This window comes from Siphateles boraxobius, unplaced genomic scaffold (assembly GCF_051911475.1).
Source record: "Siphateles boraxobius isolate OS27281-9 unplaced genomic scaffold, OSU_SipBor_1 13, whole genome shotgun sequence".
Lineage (NCBI taxonomy): Eukaryota > Metazoa > Chordata > Actinopteri > Cypriniformes > Leuciscidae > Siphateles > Siphateles boraxobius.
In genome coordinates, this window is record NW_027508733.1 from 11,963,699 (window position 1) to 11,986,528 (window position 22,830).

Below are 22,830 nucleotides of genomic sequence, written 5' to 3' on the forward strand. Positions count from 1 at the left end.
ACAAATTGTCATACAACTGTTATGACAGTTAGAAGTAGTATTGTGTTGAAACGGATACTTTAAAAATAAAATTGTTTCAGTGATAGTGTGTTTGATCAGGAAATATCAACAGACTTTGATTTTAAATTAAACAATAAATGTATTTAATGTTTATCATGGGAAATTGTGAATTGGTGACTGAAATCCTCTGTGTTTCCATGGATTCATGAAATGGTCTCCTCACATGACAATGTGCTTTTAAAATGACATTCAGAATTATCATTTTGTCTTTTTGATTTTTTCATTCAATTCACTTTCGTCAGAAACAAGAAGTTTTTTATTGTAGAAGTTAGTGCAGCACCTGGACACATGATGAAATGTGTAGTAGTGACCCTAAAAATGATGATATGAGAATGGTTTCTTTTTCAGTGCATTATCAAACTCTTTTTCTTTATCTGTCCAAAATAGTGGCAGTAATTGTAATGAAATTAAACAAAAATAAAGTTTTTAAGGCCTCTGTTTGAAAAACTGATTGTGTTGAATGTTATTTTTCCTCATTTGTCTTCCAGATTTGTCCTATTCGGCGTCATTAAGATTTAGGCCAGTCATTGTCGTTTAAAGAGATTCTTCTCACAGCCACTAGATGGAGCTACAGTAGAAATCTCTAGATGGAGAGAGGTCTGAATAATTATGGTGGACTAATTAGCCATTTTATAGAACTAAGCTAGCAAATAATTAATTTTTACTGATTTTACTCTCAACATATTCAGTCAGATGGTTGTTTAAAGTGCAAACTCTCTACGATTTTGTACATCAGTTATTGAATGTATGAACCATAGACTGTAAAAAAAGATGGATGACGCCCCTTCGCTCTCTTCCATTGGTGAGAAGTGAAGCCGCCATTGTCCCGATATGGCGCTGACATCTTGGGACTTGAGTCTGCGCAGTTGCGCTTTCGGGACCAGACCTGCGCAGTAGTGGGCAGGAAGTAAAGCCGCGAAATCAACGCCCCCCACTCTCGCTGTATCAATCGCAAGCACACGCCCTGCACTTTTTCCCAATATTATTAAGCTGCAGACTCGGAGCCTGCAGCTACAGCCCCCCACCCAGAGTCCCGCATTCTCAGACCCCTCGTTTTTTTATCCGATCCAATTTGATAGGAGACGCTGTCTCGAAAAACGAGGGGTCTGAGAATGCGGGACTCTGGGTGGGGGACTGTAACTGCAGGCCTGTAAGTGGCCTGTCTGCTGAGTTCTGCTCCAATTTTAATGTCTGCTGATTGCAGTACCTCGATCGTTATTAGAAGGTAAATAGGCTACAACTACTAACCACATAGTCATATTGAAAAAGTAACACATTAATATATCCTATAGTATAGGATATAATGTGTTAATATAGGACCTATACTGTAAAATACGAGAAGCCTACTCATATTACTGTAATTAAACAACTATCACAATTTGGTGGACAGCTAAATCAACTTCATATTTAGCTCATGTAGTCTGTTTTAGCTAGGTTAACATCCTATAATTTATTAATTTATTTTGCATGCGCAAAAAACTCAAAGATTGATCGGACATGCCAGATCGGTTAGCACATTCTACTGCAGAACAACCCATTATGTCGGTGTGAAATAATTAATTATAGAAATTGAGATATTAAATTTGTTGAGTAATTTACAACGGCTTCGAACGCGGCTCAACCAATCAGAATCAAGGACCAGAACTATCCGTTTTATAAAAAGGAAATTTTGCGCAGATTCTGCATAAGCACAAAAGTTTTCTAGCAAAATCTAGCTTTTGTGCGAATGCACACTTTTAGGATGAAAACTATGGAAAGTTTTATACATGAGGCCCCTGATAATTACATATGGACCCCAGGATAGTTCACCCAAAAATGAAAATTCTGTCAGTATTTACTCACCCTCATGTTGTTCCAACCCCGTAAGACCTTCGTTCATCTTCGGAACACGAATTAAGATATTTTTGATGAAAACTGAGAGCTGGATTCAACGTTCAACACATTCAACGTTTTCAAGAGCGCCAGAACTGTTTATTATAATATTTCTGTTGTGAAACTCTTTAGCAAACTTCTGAAAAAAATGTTTGATTTGTTTATTTTCTTCTGTTTTTGCTCATGGAGTCTGTCTGGGAAGTATTTTTATGGCTTTACTTCAGTTTATATTATTTGTATTAGTTCCACATATTTATCTGCTTGTTATTATTCCAATGTTTCCCATAAAATGTATGTTTTATCAGACTAAAATACTTTTGTGTTTATATTGCTGTTCTGAACGTTGCCGTTTTCCCTTCCAGTGAGGTTTTAATTATTGTAAATATTTTTTTTTTTTTCCCTGACAAATGGTTAATCGTTTCAGTTTAAATAAAATAGTTTCAATAGTTTCAAATGGCTTAATTCTTTTGAGAGACTGTTTCTGTTTGTTGATGCTCTGGTGGGTGTGGCTAAGTGTTGCTGTTCTGGTTTATGAATTCAGATCAAAACAGAAGAAGAGAGCAAACGTCACCATCAAACTCTGATTAATCAGATACTCAGGGAGATGTTCTTGAACTGCTTTGAGTACATCATTTTCTTGAGTAAATATAATTGATTACAAATGTAATTTAAGTGATTATTAATTAATTCATTCCATTATGATTTCCATTACACGAGAGTAGATGTTAAACTTCATGCTGATTTGTACTCGGCTTTCGCCAAGATATGCAACAACTAAGACGTAGCTTTACAGTAACCTATTCTTCTCCATCCATTTACGCTTCTTTCCAAATAGTGATGTGAATCTCCTTCTGTCTGGTGTTAATATTTGCACGTCAGCACACACAACGGCTGCAACCACAGTGCGGTCCCCCCATAACAACCCTCTGGATTGAGCGGAGTAGGGAACATCTCTAGGGTATTCAAGTGGGCACCTTCCGTCCTCAGTGTTTCGTCGACTAGCCCACGACACCTCAAGAGGGTTCGACAGTGACTCTGGCATCCCAGAGTCACCCCCCTCCGTCCCCCACTCAGCTCAGTCCAGCTTACTGACCTTTACATCCCTCCTGCTGCTGAGGTTGCTCCTTCCTCGTAGTTCACATGTGACCTAACCACAATCTCTTAACCTCTCCACAACCCGACCACACACGCCAACCCGTCTGACTAAGGCTGTCGAGCCCCACTGGGGACGTTAAAGCGGTCAGTGGCAACGGTTCCGTATGGCATACTACCGCAAAACACAATATCTGTCCAAACACCAATCCTTATTCACGCAAAAAATACACAGGAACGTAATAACTGTAATTACTATGCAAATTATACAAATAAACCAACAGACTCTTCAAATTTTCAAGAATTTTTCGAAACCGTAGCGTGGCGGCCTGCACACAGCCAGCCAGAATCTTTCCGTCTCAACCACAGCCAGTTGCTGCTCCTTTCTGCTGCTTCAGATAAGTTCTTTACTGTGCGACGCAACTCTTGGCCACTGAATCCGACGTCTCTAAGGAACCGGGTTGTAGAGTGTGCCACAAATCCTCGACAACCCACTTCCACTGGATAAACCTGGACTCTCCATCCTCGCTGTTCTGCTTCAGTGGCCAGATGAGCATACCGCAGTTTCTTCCTCTCATATGCCTCATCTACCGCATCCTCCCATGGCACTGTTAACTCTATCAGTTGAACAGTGCGTGCTGATCCAGACCACAAAATAATATCTGGTCGTAGGTTAGTGGTGGCAATCTCAGGTGGAAAAATAAGCCGTTGATCAAGATCAGCCAGCATTTTCCAGTCCCCAGCAGCTTCCAATTGTCCTGGGCGAGAATTGGTTTTAATACCTTTTCTTGGTGGTTGCTCACCTGGGCGGAGGAATATTGTCTTCTGTGTGTAATGTTTTGCCAGAACAGGTGGCAACTTATTGGTCATGTTACGCTTGTCTTCCAATGCTAAAGCCAAACATCGGAGTAGTTGGTTAAAATAAAATAAAAATATTTGTAATTACAGTCATGTTTTTATATTACGTTTCACAATACAAATGTTCGCAAATCTTTGCAAAAATAGTGCCTTACCCACTGATTAATGACAATCAATATGTAATGATCGTATTCTTTTGTATTATTATAAGCCTTGGAATTGAATAACAAGATGAGGAAAACGATTTGAAAACACACTCTCTCTCTCATATGTAACACTGGAAAATACCATTCTTTCTAGTAAATCGGTTTGGTTTGTTTGGATGTTTCTTGTAAATAAACAGATTCCAAAAGATTCAGTATTTGTTAGTGCATCTTCGAATCAGTCACTCCCTATAAATAAGTATTCAGAGTATTCATGTTTTTAGTTGGTTATTTAGTGTAACACTATCTGATGTTTGATGTCATCACCCTAATTGGAGTTGTTCATTAAAACTCTCATTGATAGGCCTATAAATGATAAATTATACAATTAAGTACTGCAATGTGTCAAAAACATCATACAGCTCAGATAGTCATGTGTCATATGTCATTTGAAAGGTCTCATGGAGTAGAACACAACAAGCCCAATTGTTTTGGGCTTTGACTAAACTTGAGTGAGTTTGTGTAAGTTAAGCCCTGCAAGACCCATATGTAAATAATATACTGATGTGGCATTCACATGGCGTTTTTCACTCGTAACTTCATGAAACATGGAAAATTGCACATCCATATTTAAAGCAGATTCTCACGATTAAACAGAGCCTAAAGACACCATAATCCGTCACTCAGATCTGAATATATTCCTCGTTATGTTATAACACACAAAAAACAGCACAGATGCACATGAGTAAAAAAGTTGCTTAGACTTGGCGTTTTTGCGGGTAACTTCATGAAACATGCTCCGATCGTTAAAAATGGCACATCCTTATTTACAACAGACTGTCACGATTAAAAAAAGACCAAAGTCACCAAAATCCGTCACTCAGATCTAAAAATATCCCTCATTGAGTTATAACACATATAACCTCACAGGCGTAAATAAGCTAAATAAACAAATGTAGCTTTAAAGTAGCATTTAGGCTTTTAACTTCATGAAACATTCTTCGATCATTAAAAATGGCATATCCTTATTTACAGCAGACTCTCACGATTAAAAAGAGACCAAAGTCACAATAATCCATCTTTCAGACCTAAAGATATCCCTCACAGAATTATAACGCATATAACCTCGCAGGCACACATATAAGCCAAGAAAACAAATGTAGCTTTAAAAGAGTTTTTACACTGGTAACTTCATGAAACATACTCTGATCGTTGAAAATGGCACATCCTTATTTACAGCAGACTCTCACGATTAAAAAGAGACCAAAGTCACCATAATCCGTCGCTTAGATCTAAAGATATCCATCATAGAGTTTCTCATAAGCCCTGCAAGACCCATATGTAAATAATACACTGATGTGACGTTTTTTACTGTAACTTCATGAAACATACTCCGATTAGTGGTCGACCGATATGGGTTTTTTGATGGCCGATGCCGATGTCGATATCTTAGAGAGCACGGTGGCCGATAATGCCGATATTTATACATCAAACATATATATATATATATATATATACACACACACACTTTATATTTATATAAATCAATATTTAATCAATTAGATAAATTTAATAAATATTTAAAAATATTTAAAATAAACATGCTTAGGCCGTATACTTTAGATGGCAACTTCTTGAATCTGCTATCCTATCACAAATAAAGTAATTGTTTAAAAATATATGAATATGTGAATAAAAAGGAAGTAAACACTGTAACAGGGCACTCAGTAATCTGGTAATAGTGTAACCCTTATTTCTTGATGCCGCATCGGCGATTACTCCAGTCTCTTTATCGTGGGTAACATAAATAAAACACGGGTTACAATGGTGGTAATTCACGTTTCTTCTTTACTCAGAAGCATCGGCATAACAGCATGAACAGCTGCCTAACTCGTCTCGCATACAACTCACTTCCCCTCTCTCCTTTTTTTTTTATCCCAGCGCGCTCTGCCTTAAAGAGGCAGGAGCACAAAATAACCTCTACACCAATATATATAAAACTTTGTATAAAACAAATAAAAATGTATAAAACATTTTCTTAAATTATTATTGTTTGACATCTGTTTCTTTTTCCCCAAATTAAATAATCCACTAGTGAAATAAAATAAAATAACGAACTAGCAAATGTAAAGGTTACAGGCTTCCCCTACTTATCAAAGAAACGTCCTCGTTTGTCTCTACAACATCGCAACAGCTTATTAACATGACAACACCAACAGTGCATATGCAATAGTGCATCAAAATGTATATTACCAACACACCTAGAATAATACAAATTTCTTATCCTGTATGAAAAATACAGGTGTGTTATACAAATTATGTGTTATACAGTAAAGTAACAGTACAGTGCACATACAACTAATTTGTGCATAACACATCAACAAACAAAATCTTTAAATTTCTCAGGTTTCTTAACCATGCGGCCACTTCGAGTCAGTTGAGGTGGGTCCACTGATGGCAATAGGACCCTCCCCGAGGCCTGAGAGGCTGTAGGGCAAACACTAGGCTGTGGCACAGATTCTGGCTGAGACAAAGAAACAGTTTGAGCTGAACATTCAGTCCTTGCTCCAAGTGCAATCTGCTTTTCAGGTGGATGAGGCAAATAAGGTGGGGTAGGGGGTCGGAAAGGCAAAGCTCCTGACAATGCAGTGAGTGGAACTGAGTGAGGGGCCACAGCACTATCCACCACATGAGGCACAGATACTGGAAAGGAACTGGCAGGCAAATTCCCTATGGAACCTCTGTAAGGCTTTAGGCGATTGTGATGTACCACCCACCGTCTTGACTGGGGATTTCTTGGATCTGTAATCTCATAAGTTACCCCAGGGCTGTCATCCTTGTCCATTCTCCTCAGAATTTTATACGGCCCCTTCCATTTTGGAGCCAGCTTATTCTGCTTCTGAGCTGGGTCATCCAAAAACACGAAGTCCCCTGGCTTATGTGGGTGGAAAAATTTCTTTTTGTCATACTGCCATTTCTGATTATGCTTAGCTGCAGTGGACTGCGCAGTAGCATCTCGGAAAGCATAGGACAAACGTGTGGTCACATCTCGGGCATAGCCCGCAGGGGTACCTGGTGTACAGGAAGTGACAGTAGGACTACAGTTCAAAAGGATATTGGCAGGTAGTCGTGGTTCTCTGCCATGTGCAAGAAAGAAAGGAGAGAACCCGGTGCTGGAATGAACACTGGAATTATAAGCCAGTTCCACTTGTGGCAGATACACATCCCACTCACCCCCACTTTCACAAATGTATTTTGCGAGTTGGTCTTTCAATGTTCGATTCAGTCTTTCGACCATGCCATCGCATTGGGCATGGTAGGGAGAGGTACGGGTTTTCTCAATGCCAAGTTGACTGCACAAATGTTTAACTAAATCGGACTCAAACTGTCTACCTTGGTCTGTATGGAATATCTCAGGTACCCCATGCTGTTTAATGTAATCCTCAAAGATGCACTGTGCTACAGTTGTAGCACGCTGGTCTTTTAGGGGGTACAGATTGACAAAGCGGGTAAAATAGTCCATTACAACTAAAACATACCTATTCCCAAGTGAAGTAACAGGTAGCTCAGTGATGTCAGCAGCAATTCTTTGGAATGGTCTTTCCGCATTGATCGACTGTAACGGGGCCCTTTCATGAGGGGTGGTAGAAGCACAGGACTGACAAGATAAACATTCAGCACAGAATTTATGGATATCACGAGAAATGTACGGCCAATAGCATATTTTCCTGGCTCTCAACAAAGTACGCTCAGCACTCAAATGTCCGCTAAACTTCTCTCCATGAAAACACTTAAGAGCTGTTTGAATGAGTACCTCAGGCAAGACTACTTGGTAAGCAGGAGGGCTATGAGGAGATGGTTTTACTCTGCGACACAATATACTCTCCTGGACTGATAATTTGGGGAATTCATGCCAGAGTTTCCTCAGTGTGGCAGGGGATCGTTTGAGTCTGCCTAATGGGGGCCTTTGATTATCATTCTCTTTCCAGTCGATGACAGCACTAAGACAAATGTCAGCTTTTTGCTGAGCTCGTAATTCAGCCAAATCAACTGACAATGTCGGACTCATGTCAGGAAGAACTCCACAAACATTTGGCTCTTCAGCAGAAGAGGAGACTCTTTCAGCAGTGGTATGGCCTAGAATGACACACTGCACTGCTTTTGTTTCTGTCACAGGCGAGCTAGGACGCCGCGACAAGGAATCAGCGTTACTATGCTGCTTTCCTTCTCTGTGTAGAATGGTAAAGTCATACCCGTCCATTTCAAGTATCCAACGTGCTCTTCTACCTGTCGGATCATTATCAACTGCTGCCTTTTTCAGATACAACAAGGGTTTGTGGTCGGTAATAATTTTGAATGGGGCCCCTGACAAGAAATGTCTGAAATGTCGGACAGACCACACCACAGCCCAAAGCTCACGGTCATAAGTTGACCATTTCTTTTCAGAAGGAGTCAGAGTGTGACTGGCATACGCAATTACTCGTTCCTTCCCATCCTGCATCTGAGCGAGCACCGAACCTACACAATCATGAGAAGCATCAGTGTATAGGAGAAAAGGCTGTGTGAATATAGGGTGAGCTACAATGGGAGGATTAGTGAGGGTATGTTTCAGTGATCTAAAAGCATCCTCACATTCACTCGACCACTTAAAGACAGCACCTTTTTGAGTTAGAGCATGAAGGGGTGTAGCTATTATAGAAAAATCCCTGACAAACCTCCTATAATATGAGCACAGGCCAACAAACGCTCTCAGCTCCGTGACAGTCCTGGGGGTAGGCCATGACCGGACCTTGTCCAGGTTCTTTTCATCTGGCTGGAGACCTTGACTAGATACAACATGACCTAAGTAAGACACTTCACTGCGAGCAAAATGACATTTACTACCCTTCAATTTTAGACCTGCCGAACGAAATCGACTGAAAACCTCCTCAAGACTGTTAAGATGTTCACTGAAAGTCCGACTGAACACCAATACATCATCAAGGTACACAAGACAAACTTTCCAATTAAGTCCACGAAGCACCAGCTCCATCAGTCGTTGGAAAGTCGGAGGGGCATTCGTAAGACCCATCGGCATAACCGTGAATTGATATAAAGCACTGCCTGTATTGAACGCCGTTTTCTCCCTATCAACAGAGTCTAGCTCAACTTGCCAGTATCCACTTGACAGATCCATCGTACTAAACCAACATGCACCTGACAAGCTGTCTAGAGCGTCTGATGGTCGGGGTAAGGGGTACGAGTCTTTTACAGTGACTGCATTAAGCTTCCTGAAATCAATGCAGAACCTGTAACTGCCATCTTTCTTTTTTACTAAGACGACAGGGGAAGCCCAAGGACTACAACTTTCTTTGATTACATCATGAGAAAGGAGCTGCTGAACTTGCCTATCTATCTCAGCTCGCATGTGTGGCGATGTTCTATAAGCCCTCTGCTTGACGGGCCGCGCATCCCCAGTACGGATGGTATGCTTGACCAAATCTGTACGACCATAGTCATAATCATTCGCACTGAAGATATATGCATATTTGAAAATCATGGTCTCTAGCTGAGTCTGTTGTTCTCTGTCCAATGCAGATTGACCGAGGTCTACCTTGGGTTTTGGGCACGGCTCAATTTGAGTCTGTATTTGAGCTACTGTGGGTTCCAACATTGTGTATTCTTCACCTGGTTGAGAGACTAAAGAATGGAAATCACCTAGCCTCGTGCCACAGGGAACATGAAAATCCTCACTAGTCGGATTCATAGCTCGAACACAAGTCACGCCTGCTCTTACAGAGGTTACGGTACGTGCCACAAAAAGACCAGGTACTGTCTGAATTTCGGGGTCTAAAATTCCAACATAATTGCATGTGAACTCTTTTTCCCCAATATTGGGCTGAATTTTTGCCAAAACGTTCATCTGTGACCTGGCTGGGATCAAAATGGGCTCTAAAGTCACAGCACTACTCCTAAGAGGGACTATATGCTGTGAACACAAGAAAGGAACAGTCCAGTTCCACAATTTTAAATGATTCTCCCTGAGGTCAATTTCAGCGTGATGTTTGCTAAGAAAATCCCAACCAAGGATAACAGGCTGTGTAGCATTTCTAACCACCTGGACATTATGGGAGAACACTTCCTCACCCAGCCTAATAGTAATAGGCAACATACCAAGAGTGTCAAGATAGTCACCCGTCACTGATTTTGCCAGCAGAAAGGATTTCTGAATAGGCTTTTTCATGAGAGAGGGTATCGACATTCTCAGTGTTTCACTGATCAAAGATATTTCTGAGCCTGTGTCTACAAATGCTTGTACAGCAATATTCTCAATGATAGCAAAAACATAAGGTGTGGGAGTGACAGAAGTTACCAGTTCAGTTTGTTTGGGCCCACTCATAGACTCAGCAGATACTTGGCCCATAGTACCTGCTACCAGACGTTTCCCTGCTGTTCAACATCCTCATCGCCGAAACTGACATGATGATCACCAGACGAGGGTAGATGGTCACCAGAAGATCGTGGGCCATATCTCTCACCAGACAACTTGTTGGAGAGCAATTCTGTCACATGACGATCCTGATGATGAGAGGCGTGATGCAAGCGATCATCAGATGTCGGGCTGAAATAATCACGATGATGTAGAGTCGGGCCGACATGTTGGCTATGACGATGAGAAGTAGGGCTGGCATGTTGAGCACCATAATGTGGAGGCAGGCTGGAATGACGATCTCGATGATGTGGCGATGGGCTGACGTGGCGTTCCCGATGATGTGGCGATGAGCTGACGTAACGATCACGGTGATGTGGAGACGGACTGACATGGCGTTCCCGATGATGTGGCGATGGGCTGACATAACGATCATGGTGATGTGGCGACGGGCTGACGTGGCGTTCTCTATAATGTGGCGACGGGCTAATGTGATGTTCTCGATAATGTGGAGATGGACTGACGTGACGGTCTCTATAGCCTCGATGTCTGTCACCGTCTCGGTGGATGGAGGAATAAGGCTCCTCTTGACGATATGGAGATGATGCAGGTGACGATTGGTATCTTCTTGGAGATAAGAGCGGAGAGTAACGATGTTTATCTCTACCACGTTCAGGTGAGTAGCCTCTCTGTCTGGAGGAAGCATGTTGAAAACTGGGCTCCTGCTGTCTTTTTAATTGACCGACTTCCATCCTGAGAGTCTTAACATCAGCAGTTAGTTGCTTTACGGCAGTCATGATTTCTGATGAAATGTCAGATGATGCAGTCTTTGTGGATACCATAGCAGAAAGCGATTCACCACTAGGTGAAGTTGATGATGAATTTAGCGTCAGGCTGGTCATTTGACTGAGATGGGAAAGGGGTGCTAGCCTGAGAACTTCCTGTGCTCGTTCCCACTTACAAGCAATAGCTAACGCTTCTTCTAGGCTAGTAGCGCCATGCTCATGACATTTTGCCTGGAGAACAGGGTCAAGACCGGCTATGAACCGTCTAAATCTTTCCATAGTAATGGCGGACTCACCATAATTTGGAAATGCTTCCAAAACCAGTCTTGTAATCTCAGCTGCAAATACTTCCAAAGGCTCTTTGGGCATACGTGGTCTGGCATTCACAAAAGTCTGAAAATGCAGCAAAAATTGCTTCCGTCCAAAAACGTCATTTAATGCAGCAACACACTGTTCATAGTCTTGTTGTATCTCAGGAGACAGGGAGAGCCAGTAAGCTAAAGCATCTCCACTCAACTGCGTAGGCAAAATGGCGGCCAAATCCTGTGTCTGTGCATCAGCACAAGCCTTAACAGCAAGCTCTAATCGGGCTTTCCATAAGGAAAAACTGTCTTTATCCTTACCGTCCCCATGGAAACATGGTGGAAGATCGACTTTGAAGTGCAGCACCTTTGTTGTATGATTAGACGGACGGTGAGTCGTACTGTCCAATTCGTCATCATCGCTCCCGTTGAGAGACGAGGCGCGTGCGGGAAGCGCGCGAGAATCAATAGACATTTTTTCCGTCGATTAGGTACTGTTAACTTCGAACGGAGCGAGTGATGAAATAGTCCCTTAAACAGACCAAATGTCACTTCAAGGTTCACTCACCACTACGCTTCGCGGTGCATTACAAATGCGCCGTCGTAGTTAAATGCTACTGCCGTGAAACTTCCAGAAACTCTTGAACTAATAATCATATTTTCTTTGCTTTGACTTTTGACAAGGTAACGCTAATTTTACATAGGCTACAGCACACAGTGAAAACGACATGAATATGACACAGTGGGCAACTGGATATAGCACAGCATATTTTAAAATGAAGGATTTAAAGTTTTTCGATCACGTCTGCTGTGAAGCTGATCTTCTGTTCACATTCACTAACTTCACACGGACCGACCGTCACTCGCAGATTCGATTAAATCTGCAAGGTTTATGAAATTAAATGTTTATTAGATATTCAGAGATTTGTTTAAATTATGTAGATACGCATTTGCTGAATGTTGACGGTAAATGAGAAAGTATTTTAGCCTGATTGTTTGCCTTTTCGGTTACAAATCATATAAAAGCAAACGCATTACTTTTTCGCATACCATTTACTTTCTTTGATTGCCAGTTCTGTAGCCACAGGTTCTGCCTAACAAAGTATTAGATATGACTGACAGAGAGACGGAGAATGTGATTGAGCGCTGTGTGATCAGATTCAGGCGCTGCCGTTCTCTTCTCATGTGCTGTGTTCTCAGCGCCGCCCGTCAAAAAAAAAGTCTGCAGCGCCGTCAAAATAAAAGTCCCGCTTCCAAAACATCGGCCAATCAGAAAAACTTATCGGCCAATGCCGATATTTTAAAAAAAGCCAAATATCGGCCCATATATCGGCCGTGGCGATATATCGCTCGACCACTAATTGTTACTTTAGTTATTTGCTACATTGAGAAGAGAGAGCAGTGGATTATTATAAGAAGCACTTTATGCAACAGGACAGAAGAAGACCACTGTTTCCATTATTTGTAGGCCTAAATAAAAATAGATTTGTGTAGGTACTTGCTTGTGTCAAGTGAATGTGGTACAAATCTGATATTTCCACAGTAAGGATTGATTTGTATTGTATGTAGTGGTTGTGATTGATAAATATTTAATTACAATTACTCTGGCCTATGAATTAAGAAATGCTCATTTACTATAAAGGGTATTCTAATAATCGATTGCTTTTTCCTGTTTTACAGCTTTATTGCAACATTTCGACTCCACCAACACACACATGTACACACACAAATCAAAACCAACGACACTTTTAAGAGCCACTCTTTCTCTCTCTCTCTCTCTCTCACTTGTCTCTTTCGATCACTCTTTCTGTTATTGTCTCTTTTTTAATTACTCTTTCAATCTATCTCTCTCACTCCCAGCCATTTCTGATCATAGGTTCACAAAAAAAGACCTGCCAGAAGCAGTGGTTGTCATCCATGAAGAAAAACAACATAAAGTCCCATGTTCTTGATGATGCTGCCATTATGGTATGTAGTTTTCCAATCATCTCATTCACCAAAAGTGTTTTGTTATTTTGACATAAGCAAATAAATTAACTGGTATAATATATTGCCTCACATCCAAACTATTAATAAGAATATAATTCATGTTTACTGTTTTTTCCAAACTATTATGTCTAGGGAGTTGAAACTCATAAAAATCCTCACATTTATCTATTCAGAAATTATGTAAAAATCATTGTTTGATTGTTTGTAGATATTGTCTAGTTTTGATGTATCTCCAGATCAAGCTTGAGGACAAATTCAGCTGTAAACTACAGTTTTGTGTACATATAATTGATCTTTCTACCTCTCTGTTACAGTTTGAGAAGTTGTATGCCCTTGGCATGAAGCCTCTGCTGCTGATTGCACATCCTCCTAAGATGGTGACAAGGAATGTGCCAAATTAAACTAATGCTGCCAATGCATGCCCACCTTAGCACATCCGCTAAGACATGCCTTGACAATGTGGATGCCGTCTACAAATTGATGGTAATCACAAGGTGAGATTGCATTTATTTAACATATTTGAAATCAGAGCCGGCCCGAGCCTTTTGGGGGCCCTAAGCAGAATTTGATTTGGGGGCCCACTACGCAGAGTCACCTGTGCTTGACGATTATTGACACAAATACCACGCAATAATGATACATTATTAATTAATACAGCGAGGTTATGTCTTATTAATACAAAATAAATACTTAATAAAAAATAGATAGCCTACTTAAATAAAAAAGTTTTAACTTTTACTTTACTCTTTTACTAACTCTCTGAAACTTCTTAAAACAAACTGTCTCAAAAACTATCATATGAATTATTTGCTAAAATAATGACAAAACTGTGAAATCAGAAACATAATAAGAGCAAGGGTTCAACAATGACAATTATTGTTGAAAACTGTAAAAATATCATTATTTCTCAACTGTCTCAATACAGTGTAACTTTCCTTTAAAATCTTCTTTTTTATTTATTTATTATTATTGTAACAGACTTTGTTGGATTGTACATGACAGAATCCAACAAAGCCTGTTACAATAATACCGGTAATGATGTACTGGCGCTCGTTGTATATGTGTGAATGCAATGTGTTTTTCCCCTCATGGCTTGCCGTAGATAGGAATGGGTCAATTGCTGCACAAAACACACCGTAAATAATCATGCAAACATACTTTTATCTTGCTCTTTTTGTCCCCTCCTCTGTCATTTTTGTCTTTCTATTTTCGGCACCAGAGGGATACGTCCTTTTTGTGACATGGCTTAACATTACCGTGACTATGCGCAGTTGCGCACGAATTGTCTATGCACGCGCAAGGTGTCTAGATTATGCGCATGACTTAAACGCTGGCAAACCCAGGAGCCGTTTTAGGCAGGTATATTGATCATGAAATCAGAATTTACTTGTCTTTAATTATTCATTCATTCATTCATATTAATTCATTCATTTATGTCACTTGTTTAAGTCATGTAAAAATTTTTTTTCGATTTTTCGACTCGATTGGGGGGCCCCCTGGTGGCCAAGGGGCCCCAAGCAGCCGCTTAGTTCGCTTATGCCTCGGGCCGGCCCTGTTTGAAATGCACACACATTGTTTTATGGTGTAGGATCTAATATCTCATTATCGCATATAATTCCTCAGCACCTTCTACCTTATTTTGTTTAGAATCTCAGGTAAGGTAAAGTATTGATCAAACTCTACCTAAGATAATAAGTATTCAAACTCATACTTACAGTCTAGTAGAGAGACCCCTCCGTGGTTAAGTTCTTTATAGAAAGCAGAGACTTGTTGGCAGGCAATCTTTTTTATAAAAATTATAAGTATATTTATTATAATCGTTAAATAAAGGTTTCGTACAAAGTAACAAGGTTTGTTTTTAAAAGTAGTTCACAAGTATCACCAGTAGGTGTCAGGCTTGGATCATCAAACAATGGAGAGGCTGGCTTGTCTTCCAGCGTCTAGTTTACACATGGAGTACAGTACCTTTTATAAGGCTTTTTACACATCACAACCCCATATTACATATTCAACATCATATGCACAATCTATCCAATAATAGATCTTAAACAATGGTCGACTCCTTAAAGCCTCTCACAACTTTGTTATAAAAAGTTCTGTGTCTTCTTTCTCTTCCTCCGTGCTCGTCGCCTCAGATTCCGTCTCCTTTTAGCCTGGAACATCACACTCAAGGTAATACTGACATTTTCTTTACTGCATGCTTAGTACTTGTCTTAATATAGTTTACAGTTAATTTATGAAAGACTACACAGGGTTTTTCCTGCATAGAGGCTGCATTGTTTTGACTGGTCCTAAACACTCAGCTGGGAAGCGCAAATGGGAAACAGGACTTCCTGTGGTTTCTCATAAAATAAAAGCCAGGACTCTAACTCAACGTAGCAACCAGGTTACATTGCTGCCTCCATCTCTCTCCTCTGTGTTGTCTCTGTCATGCAGGTCTGTGTGTCTGAGCTACACACACTTATAGCAGACCTATATTAAAAGCTGACGGTGGATTTGTGTAAAACAATTTGCAAAAAAGTACCTAACGCCATGAAAGTCACTGAGACCACAACTAGTGTTGGGCAAGTTACTCCGGAATTGTTACTCCTGTAAAAGTTATAATATTACTTTACTTATTACAGGGAATTAAAAGTTACTAGTTACGTTACTCGTCAGATTACTATATTACTTTGACCTGCGCCCTGCCCTTTCTGAAAAGTGACAGATAACCTGTTTAGCAGGGCCGCGCAGAGACCTCTGGAGGGGCAGGTGCTCAAAGTATAAAAGGGGGCACATGCGGAACAAGGCTTTAAATAGGGCTTTGCTCAAAATATCAATACAGTAATATATCAATACGGATGATTCTGTATCGATACAGTAGCAAATGCATTGATGCAGTTTTGAAAAAGAAACAGAACAGAAAAGACAAATTTTACGTTTAAAAGTAAAAAAAAAAAAAATTAATGTGCAGTGTGCACCTATTAATAACTCTGGGATTAGAAACTGAAGTATCTTAAGTTGTCCCAACCTGATGGCTTTTTCTTCTCTGTTATACAGAATAATAAAGAACAGCTGTTATAGTAAACTGTGTAGGACAAAATCAACGTGGCCCATGTTTCGTACAGTATAGTTTTATTTAATGCCATATCAGCATCTATGGCTATTTTCATGGCATAAACTGATTTACACAAATACAAGAGTTACATTTATACAATGAAAATAAAAACAAAGCAAACAGAAACAGCAATTAATACTTTACAAGATTTTTAACATTAATGTGATACCTGTTCTGGTACATTCTTACTAAAGTCAAAGTGAGTTTGCTGCCTTTGCTGTTGTTGTTACTGCTACTGCTGCTGCTGCTGATACTGCTGGAGCTGATCTGAGACTGTAGACATTAAAACAAACATATAGAGATATATTAGCTGATTAAATAATTTTTATGTGACCATGACAAGATGTAAAGATTGTTGACAGTGTTTGGAACCTTCACTAGCTCACTGACCTGCTGTAAAGCTGCAGATTCTGCCCAGGCTGCTATAATATAATAATATAATAATAGTAGCCTATATAATAGTACTAGGGTAGATGTTCACAGAGGCTTCTGCACACAAAACATAAGATATTGGTAAGCTTAACGGTATGTGATAATAAGCCTAAACTCTTACCAGATTTGTGATGATAATTTTTATGGCACTATACGTTTTTTAAATAAATACTGTAATAATAATAATAATAATAACTAGTTTAAAGTAAAAATAATAGTTTTTAGTCAAATAACATAAAAAGACCAGACCCCTCGACGCCCGTGAAACTTTTCTCCCTCAAACAGCAAGCTAACGTTACTTCTACAGCCTACACACATCAATATAAACAACATCTCAGCATGCAATGTTTACAATGGATGACAATGTTCTTTGCAACTTAGACTGTGACACAATAATGGCCATATAAAAAATAATAACACACAAAAGAACACAAAAGAAAATGTGTTCTATTTAACAGCTGTTGAAAGAGGACATATGCAACCCATTCTCCATTCTTCCTTGACTCCTCTGCCCCATGCCTTTCAGAATCATGTGGGTAAAATCACATTCACTACGTCCATCTTTTTTTACCGTCTAGGTTGATTTGGGGTTGCATTTATTTTCACTTTGGCCTAATTGCATATTATATTTGTGTGTGTCCCATGTACATATAGGTTGTACTTATAGGTTGGACAAGACTCAACCCAGACCAACTGCCTCAAGAAGAGGAGAACTTCATCCTACATTCTGTGTCATGTGACTTAACCCCTACCACCCATATCCAGTCACCACAACAAGAAACACCAGCCACACCATCACAAAACCAGGCTCCATCCATTGACACACCAGCAACCCAGACTATATCTGTCTGCACATCACCACACCCGTCTCCTTCCTACCACACATCACCACACCCTGCTCCATCCATCCGAGAACCAGCTCACCAGGCTCCACTCATCCAGGAACCAGCACTCCTGGCTCTCTCCAGTCTTACAACCCCACACCCAGCTCCACCAATCCAGGAACCTGCACTCCTGGCTCTCTCCAGCCATACACCACCACACCCAGCTCCACCTATCCAGGAACCAGCACACCAGGTCCCAGCTGTGCAGCCACCATTGCAGGGTTCACAGCAACGTAAAAGATCACAAAAAAATAAAGGTGTGTTTTAGTCCATGCACGGTATGTATTGTACAGACATTTTACCCCCGCATAATCGCCATGAAGTTAATGTGATTTTTGTAAACCCTCTAAACATTATTGATTTATTATGGATCTGATTCAGGATTGCAATTATACCGTATGCCTGTCACGGTAGACACATTCATTGTCCCTTCTAGTCTTGTGTTTATGTTGTTGTATGAGTGCACGTGTGTAGTGGGCGTGAATGTATGTCATTACCTAATCCGCTCCAGCTGATCATCATTGCATCACCAGCTGCAGGCACTCTCGCCACGCTTTATATGCTCACCACTGTTTTTTCATCCTTGTCAGATCGTTGTTTGATGTTGTCGGTGTTAGTGACCCAGTCTTCGTGTTCCTGCCTTGTGTTTCCTGTTGCTCGTCGTTCTGTAGATTATTCGTCACCTTGTGGATTATTATTGTCTTACCGTCATCTCATCACTGTCTGCACCTCTTCACGTACCTGACCATCGAAGTCCCTGCGTCACCCACCACCATCAGCTTGTACTGTTTCCACCGTTTGTCTCTTCACTGTGCATATTTCTCTAAATAAATATTGTTGCTCGCATTTGCTTCCTGTTACCCATTTGGGTCACCATGACAGAACGATCTGACCATGGAATGGAAGCAGCGAGCGCGCCTTCGTCAACCCTGAGGAGTTCATTCACCACAGTTTTCGGAGAATGGACTCACAAGAAAGAGAGATCAGCGACACGAGTCGCGCAGTACAAGCCCTGGTGACGCAGGTGTCCGAGCTCACCCAGCAGATCCAACGCCTACGTGCTCCCGCTGCGCCACCCGCACCAGCCGTTCCCCCCACACCACCAGAGAACCCCTCCCAGTCGGAGCCTTGCCTACACATCCCAGAAGCCTACTCTGGAGAACCGGCTCATTGCAGAGCATTTTTGACCCGCTGCGCCATGCACTTCGCACTGCACTTTCAACACTGAACCAGCCACGGTATAGCTTTTGTTTTGACTTTGCTGACTGGGAGGGCGGCATTATGGGGACGGCGGTGTGGGAGAGCCAGCACACGTGCTGTAACTCGTTCCTGACACTCTCCGCCGATATATATGTATATATATATATATATATATTTTTTTTTTTTCATCTTACTAGAACCGCCAGTTTGATAGTTTGCCAAGTTTCAGATGATTATTAAAAAGAAAACTCAGAAAGTTCAGAAAACTGTTGCTACAGCGATAGTCGTTTGGCTCCGAATTAAAAATTAAGGAAGACGGATAAGTTGTATGCATTAAATAAAATTTAACTGATGATGGAATATAATCGGCCATTGCTTTGAATTCAACTAGAGAATATTTTAGTTTTTACTGCGTTTTGATTAGATGTGGTTTGATAACTGCCATATCTTTTCAAATTGGATTTTTTTGTCAGAGCATACAGTATGAACCAAGTGATTTCAAACAACTTGTTTCAAACTACAACAAAAAACTATTAAGACACACAAGTATATTTAATTAGAGTTTATAAAACAAAGCTATATATATATTTAATTAGAGTTTATAAAACAAAGCTATATCAGTTAACAACGGAATCGACTCGGTTACTAACGTAACCTCGGTTCCCTGAGATGAGGGAACGAGTATTGCGTAAGTAGCTTACGCTATGGGAAAACTCCTTTTCTCGAGAATATTGAAGTCTTTATGTAAAACGCATTGCAGCTGCACAGCAGACAGCAATGAGCGAAGGAGCTCGGTCATTGGCTGTGCTGCGGCAACGTGCTCGAACCAATGACGGGGCGACTCTGAATGTGCGACCAATGAGCGCACCTCGCGCCCGCGCGCGTCAGAGCCCGCCAAGATGGGCGTGGCCAAGAGCTATATATTGGGCGCCCCATCATGAGAGTTCTTTAGGTTAAAACGACTGAAGCGAACTGACCAAGCACAAGCACGGCAGCTTACGCAATACTCGTTCCCTCCTCTCAGGGAACCGAGGTTACGTTAGTAACCGAGTCGTTCCCTTTCGAGAGGTCTCTCCTATTGCGTAAGTAGCTTACGCTATGGGAACACCATGCAAAACGCCATGCGTGCTGAACTTCGCCTTCTGATAGCCAGAGGCAGGTGCCTAAGCTAAAAAGCAAAGTTATCATCCAACTAGCCGGCAGGGGCGAGGCTTTATATGTGGGAAAAAAGTAAAGAGCGGCCAGAAGGCGCTCAGTGTGACACAAGCACATACATAATCTAGATACGAACTCATAGTTCTACTAGCATCATGCTGATAGTACATTGGAATGCAATGTCGGGACCTGTAGGTTGTAAAACCTGATAAATGTGGACGGTGAGGCTCAGCCTGCCGCCGCACAAATATCCTCGATCGGTATCCACGCCCAGGAAGAAGCCACACTCCTGGTGGAATGTGCTTTGACTCCCCAGGGGCATTTCAGTCCCTTGGCTTCATAAGCCAGAGCTATAGCCTCAACTATCCAGTGAGAGATTCTCTGCTTTGAAACGGCGGAACCCTTCGTACGGCCGCCAAAGCATACAAACAGTTGTTCTTCCTGTCTGAATAGGGCAGAACGCTCCAAATACACTCTGAGAGCCCTAACGGGGCAGAGTAGGTTAGCGTCGTGTTCGTCTGCTGGAGACGATAGCGCAGTTAGGGAGATAACCTGTGCTCTGAAGGGAGTGGTGAGCACTTTAGGAATATACCCATGTTTTGGCCTAAGGACGACCCTGCAGTCGTTAGGTCCGAATTCCAAGCAGGCAGATCGCCCACTCTCTTGACCGAGGCGAGTGCCAGCAAGAGCGCAGTTTTGAGCGAGAGCTGCTTAAGGTGCACGGTTCGGAGTGGTTCGAACGGGGGCCCTTTAAGGGCGTCTAGGACAGTAGCTAGGTCCCGGATCGGCACTGAGGGGGGGCGTGAAGGGTTCATCCTCCTAGCACCCCTTAGGAATCGAATAATTAGGTTGTTTCTTCCCAATGGACGTTCCATCACAGGGTCGTGTGACGCTGTGATGGCCGCCACATATACTTTGAGCGTGGAGGGGGAGCGGCCCGCCTCCAGAAGCCCTTGTAGAAAAGCGAGTACATTCGTAATCTCGCATGTTTCAGGGTTCAGGCCCTCGGCGTTACACCAGTCACTGAACACTTTCCATTTCTGGGCATATAAGCGTCTCGTGGAGGGCGCCCGCGCCTCAGCGATGGTTTTTAGCGCTCCACTCGTGAGGTTCCTGGGAACCCATTGAGGGGCCATGCATGAAGGGCCCACAGATCGGGCGGGGATGAAATATCATCCCGCTGGCCTGACTGAGGAGGTCTGGCCTCAGTGGAATCGGTCGTGGTGCAGATTGCATTTGCATCAATTCTGGAAACCATGTTTGGTTCTTCCAGAGGTGTGGCTATCAGGAGCACTGCGTTTTTCTCCTCTCTGACCCGACTGATGACCTGTGGCAGCATCGCGATCGGGGGAAAAGCATATAAGGGGCGGCTCGGCCAGCTCTGGGCGAGCGCGTCCGTGCTTTTCGTGAAGAAAAGAGAGCAGTGTGCATTCTCCTTGGAGGCGAAGAGGTCGACCTCCGCCTCGCCAAATATTTTCCATAACCACTGAATCGTCAGCGGGTTGAGAGCCCATTCTGCTGGGAGAATCTTGTCTCTGGATAGCATGTCTGCCCCTTGGTTCAGCGCGCCTGGCACATGCGCTGCTCTCAGCTAGCGCAAGTTGTGCTGGGACCATAAGATGAGTCTCCTGGCCATTGAATGCATGGAGCAATTTGTGTACGACACTACCTGGCGATTTGTGTACTTAGATGTGGAAGCAGGGCTCTGAGAGCCAAAGCGACCGCTTTCATCTCCAGACAGTTTAGGCGCTTCTCCGGGTCTGACCAAAAGCCGGAGACAGGCCTGCCCTCGTAAAGGGCCCCCCAACCTATTTTGGAGGCATCTGTTGTGATCATCTTTCTCCCTGTGTTCACACCCAGACTCACGCCTGACTGGTACCAGTCGGCGGCTTTCCAGTGCGTCAGGGCTTTTATACAGCCGTGGTTCGCTCTGATTAAAAGGTGGCCCGAACGCCACGCGTGAGCAGGGGCGCGGCTCTTGAGCCAGCGTTGGAGAGGACGCATATGCAACAATCCTAGCTGGAGTAAGGCCGATGCTGAGGCCATGAGACCCAGCAACCTCTGAAACCGCTTGACGGGGGCGCGCGCGCCCGCCCTGAATGATGTTGCAAGGCGCCGGATGGTGAGCGCGCGCTCTGATGAGAGACGAGCTGTCATTTGCATCAAGTCTAGAACTATTCCCAGGAAAGAAATCTTCTGGCTGGGAGATAGTATACTTTTTGCAAAATTGATTCTTAGACCCAGGCATTCTAGATGGCTGATAATCCAAGATCTGTGTGGTATTAACTGACTCTCTGATTGTGCTAGGACCAGCCAATCGTCGAGATAATTCAGTATTCTCACTCCCCTTCGTCTCAAGGGGGAAAGTGCTGCATCCATACATTTCGTGAATGTACGGGGAGCAAGGGACAGGCCGAACGGAAGTACTGTGTACTGGTAAGACTGTCCCTCGAAAGCGAATCTCAGAAAAGGCCTGTGATGAGGCGCTATTGGAATGTGAAAGTAAGCATCTTTCAGATCCACTGAGAGAAACCAATCTCCTGGGCATACTT

General features: G+C 42.2%; 1 protein-coding gene across 1 annotated transcript in view; it reads left to right on the plus strand.

Annotated features, from left to right (window-relative positions):
- Positions 1 to 2,004: 2,004 nt before the first annotated feature.
- LOC143735469 (uncharacterized) overlaps positions 2,005 to 22,830 on the plus strand; it is a 204,678-nt gene continuing 183,852 nt past the window's right edge. The window contains exon 1 of the transcript XR_013203185.1: positions 2,005 to 2,431. The gene's annotated coding sequence lies outside the window, so the exon portion shown is untranslated. The remainder of the gene's footprint in view (positions 2,432 to 22,830) is intronic.